General features: G+C 32.7%; 1 protein-coding gene and 1 long non-coding RNA gene across 2 annotated transcripts in view; one reads left to right on the forward strand and one right to left on the reverse strand.

Annotated features, from left to right (window-relative positions):
- LOC143910004 (uncharacterized) overlaps positions 1-13936 on the reverse strand; it is an 805996-nt gene that overhangs the window by 701186 nt on the left and 90874 nt on the right. The window lies entirely within an intron of this gene.
- The window catches only part of LOC143910003 (uncharacterized), a 236460-nt gene that overhangs the window by 174323 nt on the left and 48201 nt on the right, over positions 1-13936 (forward strand). The gene's annotated exons all lie outside the window — the stretch shown is intronic.

Here is a 13936-nt window from a genome sequence, read left to right on the forward strand (position 1 = left end):
TAATATAAATTAATATAATATAACCATTCACACACGTACACATATGTATACTGAAAGTTGAATAGCCGACGTGTAGAGAGCTTTTCCACCCTACTAAAGATATATTTTGTCATAAAACTCAAAGTTAAAGTTTGAACAGCCCTGTCTACGTACGGATCCCATCTTAACTGGGGTTTTTTTTTTTTGCAGCATCCATTATTCAAATAGTATACGAGCGTTGTTAAGTTATGGTCGCTCTGCAACGGTATATAGCACATGACTTTTCCGGTCGTCTACGTGGCGCCACAAAACACCCCTTTGGCTTTTCCCCACTTTTCCAGGGGTCGGTCGGCCGTCGGACACTTTTAATGGAAAATATGCAAGAATCGATATGCGCTCGAGAAACTTTGCTGTGTTGACTTGTCGTAATTGCTTTTTCGAGATTGATTGAAGTTGCGCATGCAGACTTTGACGGCCGGAAGTGGTCCGATTTTTATTTTATCCAATTTTATTTTAAACTGTAGCTTAGATACTATAGGAAAATTTAAGGTTTGCTGTATATGAGTGCTCACTAACACTATTTGACACGAAAAATGCAGCGCACACAACATAAATCCGTGCTCTACTAATACGAAATTTTACCGATTTAAAATTCAGCACACTTCCAATTAACCCTTTTAAACTAAAACAATAGTGTGGCCAGAATATTATCCTAATAAACATGTTGAAATAGAAAATACTCAATATAAAATAGTATTAACAGTGGGAAAAAATCCCAAGTGAAAATACGTACTTTTGACTTTTGATTTGAACTGGACGCCATTTTTTTCAGAAACGTTTAAATATTACTTTTTTGATTTTTAAATGCTTTTTATTATTACTAAATTATGTTCACAATACATCTTATATCTATTTTAATAACTACTAATCTACTGATCATTTTCTATTTTACAATTTTAATTTAATTTTGTTAGTAATCATAGTATTATATTATTCTAATGTTAATGTACAGCATAATAGGAAAAAGAGCTCAAAAACCTATTTAAAATTAAATACTAATTTAAAGTGAATATATTGTATTTAAATGTATATTTATATAATAATATTTGTTTTTGGGACATAAATTGATTTGAAAAAATCTACTAAATGTACTAAAACGACGGGACGAATGCAAAGCACGTAAAAACGGGACTGTATTGCCAAAACGGGACGTGTGGTCACTCTATTACTAATGCAAGAAAGATCGATGAGTATTATTTTTTTTTATAAATTCAGTGACTATGTACTTTACATGATAAAGTGACGCTTTTTAAATCACTTATTCTATACTTAACATTAAAATCTCATAGAAAAATTTATTTCGTATTGTTATTATGGATGCAAAAATTATTTTTAACTATTTTTGTATAATATTTAACAAAAGTTGCGTGTGCGGCTCCGTACCTTTAAATTTCGCATAAAACGAGACGTATTTCGCTCGTAAAAGCGAAGTAATAGAGATGCCTTAAAAGATATGTACTTTAATAAGACGTCGTTATATTAAAAAAAAACTCGTTACGTAAAAGAAGCTTATGATATATTATATTATATGATACATATTTTTTTAAATTGTAACTTCAACTGCCAGTTTTCCCAGTAGTGAAAGGAATCGTACCCAAACAAACGTTTTCATTTGTATAATTCATCCGAGGCGCACGTATATATTGTATAAATACACTCAACTTGTTTAAGGGCCACTTGGGAAAGTTTCCGACCCTATTTCTCTCAGGGAAATTCAACCGCAAGCCTCCGGGTACGTCTCGAAGATGGGCCGCGAAACTCGCTTGTTTACCCCTAGTGGAACACATCTGACGCAATTTCCATATATCCGATTTGAGAGAGAGAGGCCACGGAAAATTTAAAGTGTGATGGAAAACCACGCTGGAGAGCGCACTAAGCCAATTTTCCGGAAACGTCGCAGCATCGTCGGCGGAAGAGAATTTTCCCGGAAAGTTGCCGCGGTGCGGATTGATCGGAAAATGTCCAATTTCAATATGCAATGCGCCGTTTTATGATGCACTCTGTGATTCACCTGCATGGTACTTTTCGCTTTCAAGTGACAGTGGACCAAGTACCGTAAGATTTTCACAAACCAGATGGAAATTCAGAATTTGTATTGTTAAGAAATCCTCGTCATTGCGAATCAATGAGTTGGTATAGTTTGATATATTTAATTATAAATGAGAGTAAAACAAACTTGTTCCACTCTTTATTGATTTGTGAAGGGGTGGTAAAAAGCCGCATTTGGATAGCTAACTGACATCGCTTTGATGTGATAAAAGATTATGATGCTATTATTAATGAGTTCGTTAATAATTAAACTCCTCTAGCTTCATATTTAAGACAATTTGAGCTAATTACCGTGTCTGGGTAAAATATCAAAGCAATCTAAAAAGTGAAAGTGATTCAAAATCAGACCAAATATTTTGACACTGAACAGATTGAAGCTTATAAAAAGGTTGTTAAAGAACCATAATAAAAAACTAGATAAACACAATTGAAATAAACAACGTAAATATAAAAATTGAATGGTAAAAACATATATTAAAAAATGAATGCACCAAAATATTAAAAATATTGCAATAAAATGGAGCAAATAGTTATTTTAGCAATTTACTGTTACTTACTTAGTAATTTAAAATGTCTGAAATATAAGAGCTTACGGTGGAGGTACATGATTTATTAATCATATGTATGACCCAAGCTTTGTGGGAACATGTCAAAAACCAGTGTTTTTTATAACACCATTTCCGTATCCGTTTTTCAGTGAAGAAGTTTATGTTTCGAAAAATATGTTAATTAAGTTGTTTCCGAGATATCAAGGTATATAAAATGCACGCGACCATGGCAAGGCACTATTTCCACAATAAATAATTCATTTGTTCTTCAAAGGTATATTGAATGGAAAAAATTTCCGGAAAATCGCACGGTCGAATGAGTGAACGGCGGGAAAACTCAATTTTTCGCCTGTAGACGCATTGCACGCATATTTCGCGGAAAATTCACTCCATCGTCTCCCCCTCCGTCTTCCCTACTCTCCCTTTCCTCGGAAAACTCCTCCGGTTTTCCCCCATTAAAAGAGATCGTCGTCGTAAAAACGTGGGCGTCGGAAAACCGAATGAGCGTCGCATAGAGCGCTGCCAAACCGACCGTTCCGCCTGCAATACTATAAATATGATTTACATGTCGGTCGAGAAAAGCCTCGATTTTCGTGATATTGCTTGTCAGTCGTTTATTTTCCCCGCTTTCCAATTTTATTACGGCCCAAGGGCCCATACAACAATTTTTTCTCCAGTCTGTCTCGCTCCTTCCCGCTCTGCTCCCTCTCATTCTCATCTTGTAGTCCAGTGATTCCCAACTGGAGCTTCATCTACCCATCCCCTAGGGTTAGACAAGGGTAATAGAAAATATATGAATTAATAAAGGCGGGAAAAATCATCGTTTTTAGATTTTTTGTGCACCAACTATTGCTTACTTTCATCACTTTTTCCAAAAGTTGCATTTGCTAGTTTCCTAGATATAAGACTGAAGATTTTTCCATTGGGTGCATAACTAGCCAGCAGCGTGGCTCGGTGGTTAAGTTGATAGAAAAGCACCGAGAAGTTGCCGGGTTTGATCCCGTCGGCTGACCTCAATTGAAAATAATTTATTCCAAGCATAATTTAAATGCCAGACTTGGATATTTGTGACTCCAAGTCGATCGGTATATCTCAGAGTTTGCCAATTTATTTGATTTCATTGTTGAAGCAGTTCCTCTATCAAATTGGCAAAAACCATTCAACCATCTATGTCACCCCTATCTGAATATGATTAAAAAAACTATACAAATACGCTACGCTTTTAAGTATTCTGTAATGTCACTGAGGCAAATTTGTAATGATGAAATAAAATAAAATAAGATATAAATATTCATAATCTCCTTAAGCTCATTTTGAAGGGGGTAAACTTTTGGGTGTTGATTTGACACCTAATATTTATAATCGTTTACCTATCAGTAATTCTGCACAAAAAATTTTATACCTTATTATATACATAAGTTAAAGAAAAATGTTGAGGTCTGTTTTAGCAAAAGGAATTCGATTTAAAAATGAGCTTAATAACATTTATGCACAAGTTTGAATGAAACTGAAATGAAAGCTCATCTCGGGAAGTTTTCCTTGTTGTTGTTGATTTTTTCTTTTCTCTTCAAAACGGCCATCCGATATCTCATTTTTAGAGTGAGTATGAGGGGGATAAAGGGGGAGAGATGTTACGGCGGAGAGTCTGTTTTATAAATAAATATCAAATATTGTGCGAAAAGCGAGCGAAAATAGGCTATTTTCAGTAATGGCTTTATGTTTCACATTCGGCGAAGCGCCGCGAGCTAGCTACTCGAGTAATTTTCAGAGACGATCAAATAAAAATAAGTTCAGAGTGGCATTTTCCCGGTTTTCCTGCGGAAAATGGGGAGTCAAAACTCCCCGAAAGAACGCCTGATACTAACATACGACGAATTCTAAAGGAGTATATTGAAAAAGTCAGACAAGAGCTCATTGTATAACAATATATTTCGATTGGTTGTTTTGGATCGATACAAAATTACTTCATCGTGCAAATTTTTAATATATTTTTTTCGAAAAGTTATATTTTATTTCAAAGTTACATCCTTATGTTAGATATACTGCTACCTTGAATACAATTTATACGTATCAAAATATATAAAATTACTTAAGTTTATGTATTTTTTAATTATAAATCTCCAAACTTAGTTAACATCAAATCTTTTGGCATTTGAACTATGAAATTACCTTTGAAACTGTAAAAATGTAGGACTGTGTAGTTTATTGTGCGTGTTTATTGAGCAGAATGCAAGATAATGGCCACCTCCACATAATCAAAAAAGCCATATCAATCTAAAGACAATGAAACCAAGGACCTAAGTCCAAACATTATGTATGTATATTAAATAAATCATCCCTAATGACCACTTCAAAGAGTAAAACTCAGTATTTCCAATATTTCATATTAAAAATTAAAAATATATTGTAACAGTATGTAAATTGTTTCAAAAAGACATAAACATAAAAAATTAATACATAAACAATTAACTGAAAATTCAATATCAAATCGTGTACCAAATCTAGTTTCAATTCCAGTAGAAAGTGTAGTACTAATTCTAGTGCAAATACAACTATCAATTCTAGTACCGATTTCAATACTGTTACGTACGCCGCAGATTAAGCGAATAGAATCCCAGAGACTATGTGACCGTTCAAGGGTTATCTGTTAACGGACTAACTAAGTGCTTGCACTTAGACCAACAGATATCTGTTATCGGATTAACTAAGTGCTTGCACTTACTTCCAGGATTATATCTGGACTCTAAGTGCATTTAGGCTAAACAATGACCGTTATTAGTCCTTTCTCAGAATCGGTACGGGGAGACCCAATATCGTGGAAATACATATCCGAATACGTGACTATACAACAGGTACACAGATTGGACGTCCTGAGAGATCTACCCTTTATAAGGCGGTACATAGGCGATATCATGTCATTCTGTACTGAGCACTGCCAGTCCATGTATCTCCTTAATCATCAATAAATGCTGTGAAATAACTGTTGGCCTTTTACTTGGATCCTCCACCCACCCCTACGCAACAATACCATTTGCAGTGTCAATTAATACAACAGATTACATTCTATCGAATTCACCCCCCCCCCCTCAACACGCGATGGCCAATTACATTTCGTTTCAGTTTCGCATTGCATTTTGGTCAAGAAATACAACATTGTTCGTGCGTATGGCGATCGGTAGAATTTTTTGATTCGTATTATGAAATATTTACATTAATAAAATTTTAATATAAAAGACGTAAGTTGTTGATATTGTTAAATTATTTATGGAATACGGATATATTTATAAACGGAAACTTATATTTTTTAGACGATAAAAGTAATTGTCAACGTCATGTTATGGACAGCAAACTCCCAGTTGTTTATTTTCAAACAAAAATTCGTTTATTTTATCGAGGTAAGCCAGTTATCAATAGAATTTTTGTTATTAATCCACAAGAATAGTCGAAATTTGATTTTGACGAAGTGGAATTTTATTTAATTCTCATATAAAGAACATTTAATATATTATCCCTATTAATTCAATTCAGATTCGTGTAAATACGAGTAAATACTAGTACGACCCTTTAGCTCGCAGTTTTACCGATTTAAAATTCAGCACACTTCCAATTAACCCTTTTAAACGAAAACAAAAAATAGTGTGGTCAGAACACTATTTCAATAAACATGTTTCAATAGAAAACACTCAATATAAAATCGTATTAACAGTGGGAAAAAATCCCAAGTGAAAATACGTACTTTTGACTTTTGATTTGTACTGGACGACTACTTAGAGAGATTTGAAAGCTGAAAAGTACTACAAATGAAAGATAAAATACTTGACTATAGATTCCAATATTTATTTTGGACAGAAAATCGACAGATTTTGAGACATCGACTGAACAACACCAAGGTTTATAAAAATCGCGCGATTGAAAAAACACATATGTATATCTGCGAATCTCGAGCCAATCAACATTTTTTATTACCACATTCGTGTTCATTGGGCATAGATCTGTAATAAAAGTCATATCTTGTCTTTGAACCATTTTTCGTGTCGAATATTGTAATTTTACGTCCGCATGCGACAGCATGCTTGGTTCTCGTCTCACGCTACATCTCGACTATAGTAAAAATTCAAATATTTTCATCGAATTTCCGATACGTTTCATTTTTGGTACTAATTGGTATTTTGACTACTAATAGTTTGATCAAAATTTCGTATTAGAAAGGGGTATTCAATATTTCATTTTCAACAAGCTTAAGTTATATTCTAAACTAGCTGAACCCAGCATGCGTTGCAATGTCAGAATAAGGCATGCAATTCCCGTTCCCGTTTCAAGTGATGCTTGGAAATCAACTACGTCTCTTCAACGCCGTGTCATCATAAACCAACTGGTTACGTGGTTACCAACGAATACATTTCCTTGACTACACAATGGTAAAATCGTAATTACGAATATTTATATTAACCCTTTGGCTGCTACGAGGTTTTTGAATGTCCAAGCGAAAAATGCTAACATTTGTAATTATTTTGAAAAAAAATAAATATAATATTTTTTTTTACATACTTACTTCGCCGAACACTCGTAATTTTTATAATACTTTATATACATTTTTAAGAAGCAGTCGTGGACTAGTGCTCTCTCTTTCTGTCTTGCTTTTACATGCGTGCGTGCGAAAGAGATACCTACATATATACACTAAATAAGTTTTGACGATTGTTTTCCGAGGCTTTATTCTTTTCAATAATCTATTTTTAGATATCGATGTATCCTTACAACATGCGATATATTCGAAACAGGTAGCGGTCTCTCTCTCTTTCTTTCTTGGTTTTAATTGTGTACGTGTGAGCGAGACACACAAGGATGCGAAGTTTCTAATAATCAAATAATTTTTCAACATGTATCATAAACATTTTGTATGCATTTCAGTTGCATTTGATTGATTGCATGAATTCGTGACGTCTCGTGACCTATATAATTGAAAGCGGATTTCTATTGTTTTTTGCCATTTATTTTAACTCTGCAAAATGATATCGGACAGTGAAAGTGATGAAAGCGAAATAATAGCTCCTCGCCGAGGAACTCGACAAATCAGCAGCTCTACTGATTCTGAAAATGAATTTATCGACAATAATCAATTCCCAAGTAATAACTCCTTATATGACATTGACAACGAACCCGAAATTTACTTTGATGATGAACCCGAAATTGAAGAGCTTTTATTTAAAAAATTGATAAATATTTATAAAGCTTGATTGAAAAATAAATATAAATACGTATATAAAAAAAATGTTTCGTGCCACTGATGCGCTGGTGGCTCAAAGAAAGTATTGAAATACGACAATTAATGACGTCAACAACGATCGTCGTAGCAATCTTCGCCGATTTCAAAACAACGATTTATCGTTGTTGTAGCAGTCAAAGGGTTAAGAGGTTTTTCCCGTTTTTTTTCATAGTAAGCTTCCCGGACATGCATACAACAAATCCTGAAAGTTCTATTGTAATCGTTTGAGTAGTTTAGGAGCCTATACGAAACATATAGACAGACAAACAGACATTCAATTTTATATATGTATATAGATTTCAAGTATTTCAAATATAAATACGCTGAAAGTTCATTGATAATTTTTTACAGAAAATCTATAAAGCTTTCTGTCTACAAAGACAGAATAGCAAAATCATGATATGAAACGTACTACCTCATTTTGCTGTGGAGTAGGTTGAAATTTCACAACTTTGAATTGGCAAAATTCTACGAATACACCAACGTATCACCAACAATATATTGGATTTATCGAAAATTTCAATATTTTGACATCGGTCCATTCGCAATCCGAGCCAAAGATATATGTGAATACGTTAAAAGAAAAACTGTGCGTTCGTTCTGCGAAAACTCTCGCCGCGATAAATCACGCGAAACTCAGAGCGACAGATTTATGGGGAAATCCACCATTGAGATATCTCTCCAATTTATTACGTCGAAGATGTTTCGGCAGGAAAGCGTATCGGCATTTATTGAATGATGCATGCAGTAATGTAATATGAAATCGCCCAGAAAGTCGTGGCGACAAAAAAACGCACCCGTCAAATCTGACGGGTCGAAAGTTCATACCGTCAGACGCGCGGATTGAATTTCCTTCGATTTTGAGTGATGTGGTTTCGATACGCGACGATCGAACTACCCGTCAAATATGACGAAAGATGCTATTTCACCCGTTAGAATTGACGGGTTGAAATTTTTGAACAAAAAACAAAGCTTTGCATTTGCGTTGAGTTGGAATTATACGCTGCAAAGAGGCTGAAGGCGCTCAAGTGTTTTCACGGTTGCGGGAAAACTCAATAGGTTTTTCCACGGAAAAACAAATTTTACCCCCTTCGAACGTTTATCGTCAAGTACGCTTGTGACGTTTCGAGGACAGGTTTTACTAATTAACCTTTAAACTGCTCTTTCGGCATGTTTAGTCCTTTTAATGCAAATGAAAAGAGGTTTTTGTTGAAGCCTTACTCGTTTCAAACGTTTTTGCAGTGGTACCACTGCAATTATTTACTATCATTAATAATTTGAAAATTACATATTTTAAAATATTTTTTAACAGGTAAACCCCAATGCGCCTTCCTGGGCAATTACAAACATCGATTTGCAATTTTTAAGCATAATTTTAACAAAACAACGTAGAGACATCTATGGATAAATTTTTGATAAACTTCAAATATAAATCGACACTTGTCGAGATGCTCAAAATCTCGAAATTCACAAGACATTTATATACAAATTTGTATTATTTTTATACGAATCAGTAAAATTCGAGATGCTGAAATCTCGAAAATTGCGAGAAATGGGTAAAGGTTGCCAATTTGTTGGAACCGTTTCAATGTAAATCCGATAAATTGGCAAACTCTAATAGGAAGCGATCGACCTGGAGTCACGAATCAAGGTATGGTCAGCAGCAACCAGTGGGATTCGAACCCGTGACCACTATGTTCGAAAGCATATATGCTAACCATTAGTCCATGTTGTTGGTTATTTACGGTTTACGGAAAAATATATATGTATGTATGTATGTTTTTTTAGATATTTAAATAATTTTAGGTTTAAATATACATGTATAGATTCCAAATTAGAATGCTAAAAGTTTTAAATAATATTTTTTATCTTATCAACATTTAAATTTTATGTGTAATTAATATTAATATTTACAAAAATATAGGGCATGCCCCTGTTACGTTTTTTTTACAAGCTTTTTATTAGCTTAACTTTGTTAGTTCATTGACATTTCTACCCGTCAAAAATGTGTGATCTGATTTTGAACCACTTTCACTATTTAGATTGCTTTGATATTGTACTGATATACAGGGGTTAGCTAACATTGAAGTAATCTTTTGTCTTTGACATGAAGCTAGAGGAGCTTAATCATTAAAAATTACATCAAAATCTTGTGTCCGTTTAAACTATGACAGCTAGCTATCCAAATCCGGCTTTCAACCATCCCTTTGCAACCTATAGTTAAAATTTAACAGTAGAAGAAATAACTTATTTATTTCTTACTTATATAAACTTATTTTATATTATTTTCTTACCAATATAAAATAAGCGATCGATCGATCCAAACCCTCTTTCATTTCTAACGATATTATTTTTTATTTATTAGATTATTTCATATTCAATTTCAGTATTTTGTAAATATTATAAAACATCATTTAATATAGAAGCTTTTACATTCACTTTACAATATATATTTTTTTCAATTAATCAACGGATTTTATTTTTAAAAATAAAACAGGGTCTTCTGAATATGTTAATGTGTTGAAAAAACGACGTTTAAAGTAAGTGCAGTCTGAGCAGAGGCTTATGGGTCAATTTGCATTTCAGTTTTTAACCAAAACGAAGAATCTTTTACTATATATTGATTTATTTCATTTTAGCGTATTTTGTTTTCTCTATGTAGGAATTTTTCAACCCCATATGCGTTGACTACACTTTTATGAATAATTAATTCATTTTTTTTTTTAAGGCTTTGTGTTTTTTTAATTATCATTTATTACATATTATCGCAATTTTATATATAATATATGTACATATATAAAAAAAATACGTATATACATAAATAATATATGTTTTTTATACTTTTTAATTTATTTTTTGTTCGAGCATTTGTTAGTGTTCTCCAAGCGGACGTTGATAAGTAATTTGATTCAAATTCAATTAAAAGAAAATCAAAGCTTTGCGTCGTACAAGTTCGGAACGAAACGGAAGACAAAGAGAAAGTAATGGGAACAGAACATCTGTCAATTTGTCTTCTCCTTCCTCCATTCCTCTTCCTCCATCACCTTCCCATCCACTCTCATACCATTTTTAGAATTATCAAAATTTATTTAAAGTATAAAAACATTATTTTTCACTATTTACGTACATAATTGTTACTTATTTTAATTTTAGTTGATGGTTTTAAGATAATTACTTGCATTATAGTAATATATACATTTGTATATATGTAGTTTCATAGTTTGCTTTGTGTACTCATACATATGAAAAAAGTTTTATTTTATTTAAATAAACAGACGATTATTCTCGATTCTGAATTTGTTTACCATTAATATTTTTCAGAATTTTAAATGGCAATCAAAATTTTGTTCAGTTATAAATCATATTTGTTCGGTAAATTTAAAATGAAAATGTCATTTAGGAGTTTGGTCTGTGAATACCTTTATTGAATTCATCAAAATATACCATTGCAGAATATAATTTCATATGTCAAATTACAAACCAACTGTCAAAATAATCTGACCATTTAATCAATGAGTTTTATTACTTTTATTTTATTTATAGACCATTTTTTATAGTTATTGACCACTAGTTGCTTTACCCGGCTTCGCTAAGTATAATAATATACATAAAAACCGACTGTCGCTAAATATGTATGTATGTATGTATGTATGTTTGTATGTTTCGGACGATCAACCAGTATGGGGAACCAATCACAGCGTCACCCCCCACGCCCCCCCCCCCCCGAGTAACAGAGGTGGAGGAGGGCGCGGGGGGCGAAGCCCCCAGGCCACTGGAAGCGTTGGAGGCGCGGGGGGGAGGGCGAAGCCCTCAGGGCACAAACATACATATTCATTCATTATTTCGAACGGGTTGGATTTCTAAGTGTATAATATGCCACTTTTTTTACGAATAATATTACGTGCGCGTGCGCCTATAAATTACCTTACATTATACATTATACTTCATATAACTTTATTTTTATTCGTGTTTAAATTCCTTTTCGAAACCACCCGTTGAAATCATCGGGCACAACACTAGTTTGTAATATAAACAGCTTAAAAATGGCAAATCTAATAGTAAATATACATACATTTGTTTTTTTTTATCTTCTGCTGGATCTCCAACATGATACCACTCGTCTCAGTTTTGTGCAACTCTCATCCATCTCACCCCACACATTTTCCTAATTTCATCTACTCATCTTCCCCGCGGTCTCCCTTTTATTCTTTTGCACTCTCTCGGGTACCATTCTAGCACTTCTTTCGTCCACCCTTCGTCCATTCTTCTAGCCACGTGGCCCACCCGTTTCCATTTAAATCTTTTCACTCTATCCACTATATCCACTACCCTTGCCATACTTCTCACCCACGTATTCCGCTTACTATCTTTGCTGGTTATGCCAAGCATACAACGTTCCATACTTCTTAATAATATTAAATAATAAATAATAATTATTATTTAATCCAGTATCTGATCGCTTTCCATAGCTAATAACCATATATTAAATTTCTTACTATTTATTATACATATGATAACCGACAAAAATCATTTTAATGATACTAATCATATATGTATGTATGTATAATTACAAGACATATATGTATCTATACCTCAATAAAATAAATTCATATGAGATGAGACTAAAATAAGTAACTTTTTCACTGATAAATTTTAATTATGACTTGCAAAGGGACGGTTGAAAGCCGGATTTGGATAGCTAGCTGTCATCGTTTGATCTGACATGAGATTTTTATGTGAATTTTCTTTATATACATCTAAATACATAGGTCTATCCATCTATCTTTTTACTTGTTTGTTTATTCACATTTTATGTTCATTTTGCGTATATCCATGTATACATAAGCACATACATATATATACATATATATATATATATATATATATATATATATATATATATATATATATATATATATATATATATACATACATATATATGCATATACATATATATGTACATATGTTAGTCAATGTGTCTTTCTGCATCCATTTGTATGCAAGTTGTATTGCTTTGAATTTCTGTATAATTTTATGTCCATCTGTATACTGGTTTTTCGTTCGTTAACCTATCTACAGATTTGTATGTGCGTATATCGACTATTAATTACGTAACTTATTATTTATAATATAAATTATTACCTATATATGTATGTACATACATACATACACATGTATGAATAGGAACGTATGACCGTGTGGATTTTGCGATATATTATAAATAATATTTAGCCGGTTTTGTCGTGACAGTTCCCCAATAACTTTGACCACAATAGGAAATTCTCAATAGGGGGTGGGGGTGGGAGGCTTTTCACCATCTGCGGATTAGGCTTTTGCACAGCAGAGCTTTCAACCACGGTTCGACTAATTTATTTTACTTCCATTACGCGATTCAAGATTATCCCTATTTATTATATTACGTAGAAGTATACCTGAAATATATTCACTATTAAAATATAATTATCGTAATAAAAATCAGACTGAATGTTGGAAAGCTTTCATGCAAATTTTTCTACATTAAACAAAAGCTACCTTTATTTTTCCAAGGTTTTTATTAGTTTTCATAATATACACATACATATGCATGCACTTTCAACAAAGCTGTTCCAAAATTGTATGAAGCACAAATAAAATAATAATTCAATAAAATTATATGTATGTATCGCGTCGTTTTAGAAAACAAGTGTAATATTTTTATTTTTATTACATACCTCCTTTACGTTTCACTTACGATTACAATACAGGAAAAAATTTGCCTCTAATCCGATCGTTTTCAAACTTTGCCATATTTTGCTTATTTTGGTCATCAATATAAGTAAATGGATTCTCCGCCATTACGATGGTGAAAAATATCGTGTGAGACGCGTTTGAAATTTAAATTTTTGAAAAGTGACGTCTATCCAGTTTTTAGTTTTAAACATAAATGGCGGTAGTAAAATAAAATTATTGGTATTTTTATTCAAAATAATAATTTTATATACATACAAATTAGGTATATGTTTTTAAAAAACTTTTTTTTAACCATCCTAGTTTT

Source organism: Arctopsyche grandis, chromosome 3 (assembly GCF_051622035.1).
Source record: "Arctopsyche grandis isolate Sample6627 chromosome 3, ASM5162203v2, whole genome shotgun sequence".
Taxonomy (NCBI): Eukaryota; Metazoa; Arthropoda; class Insecta; order Trichoptera; family Hydropsychidae; genus Arctopsyche; species Arctopsyche grandis.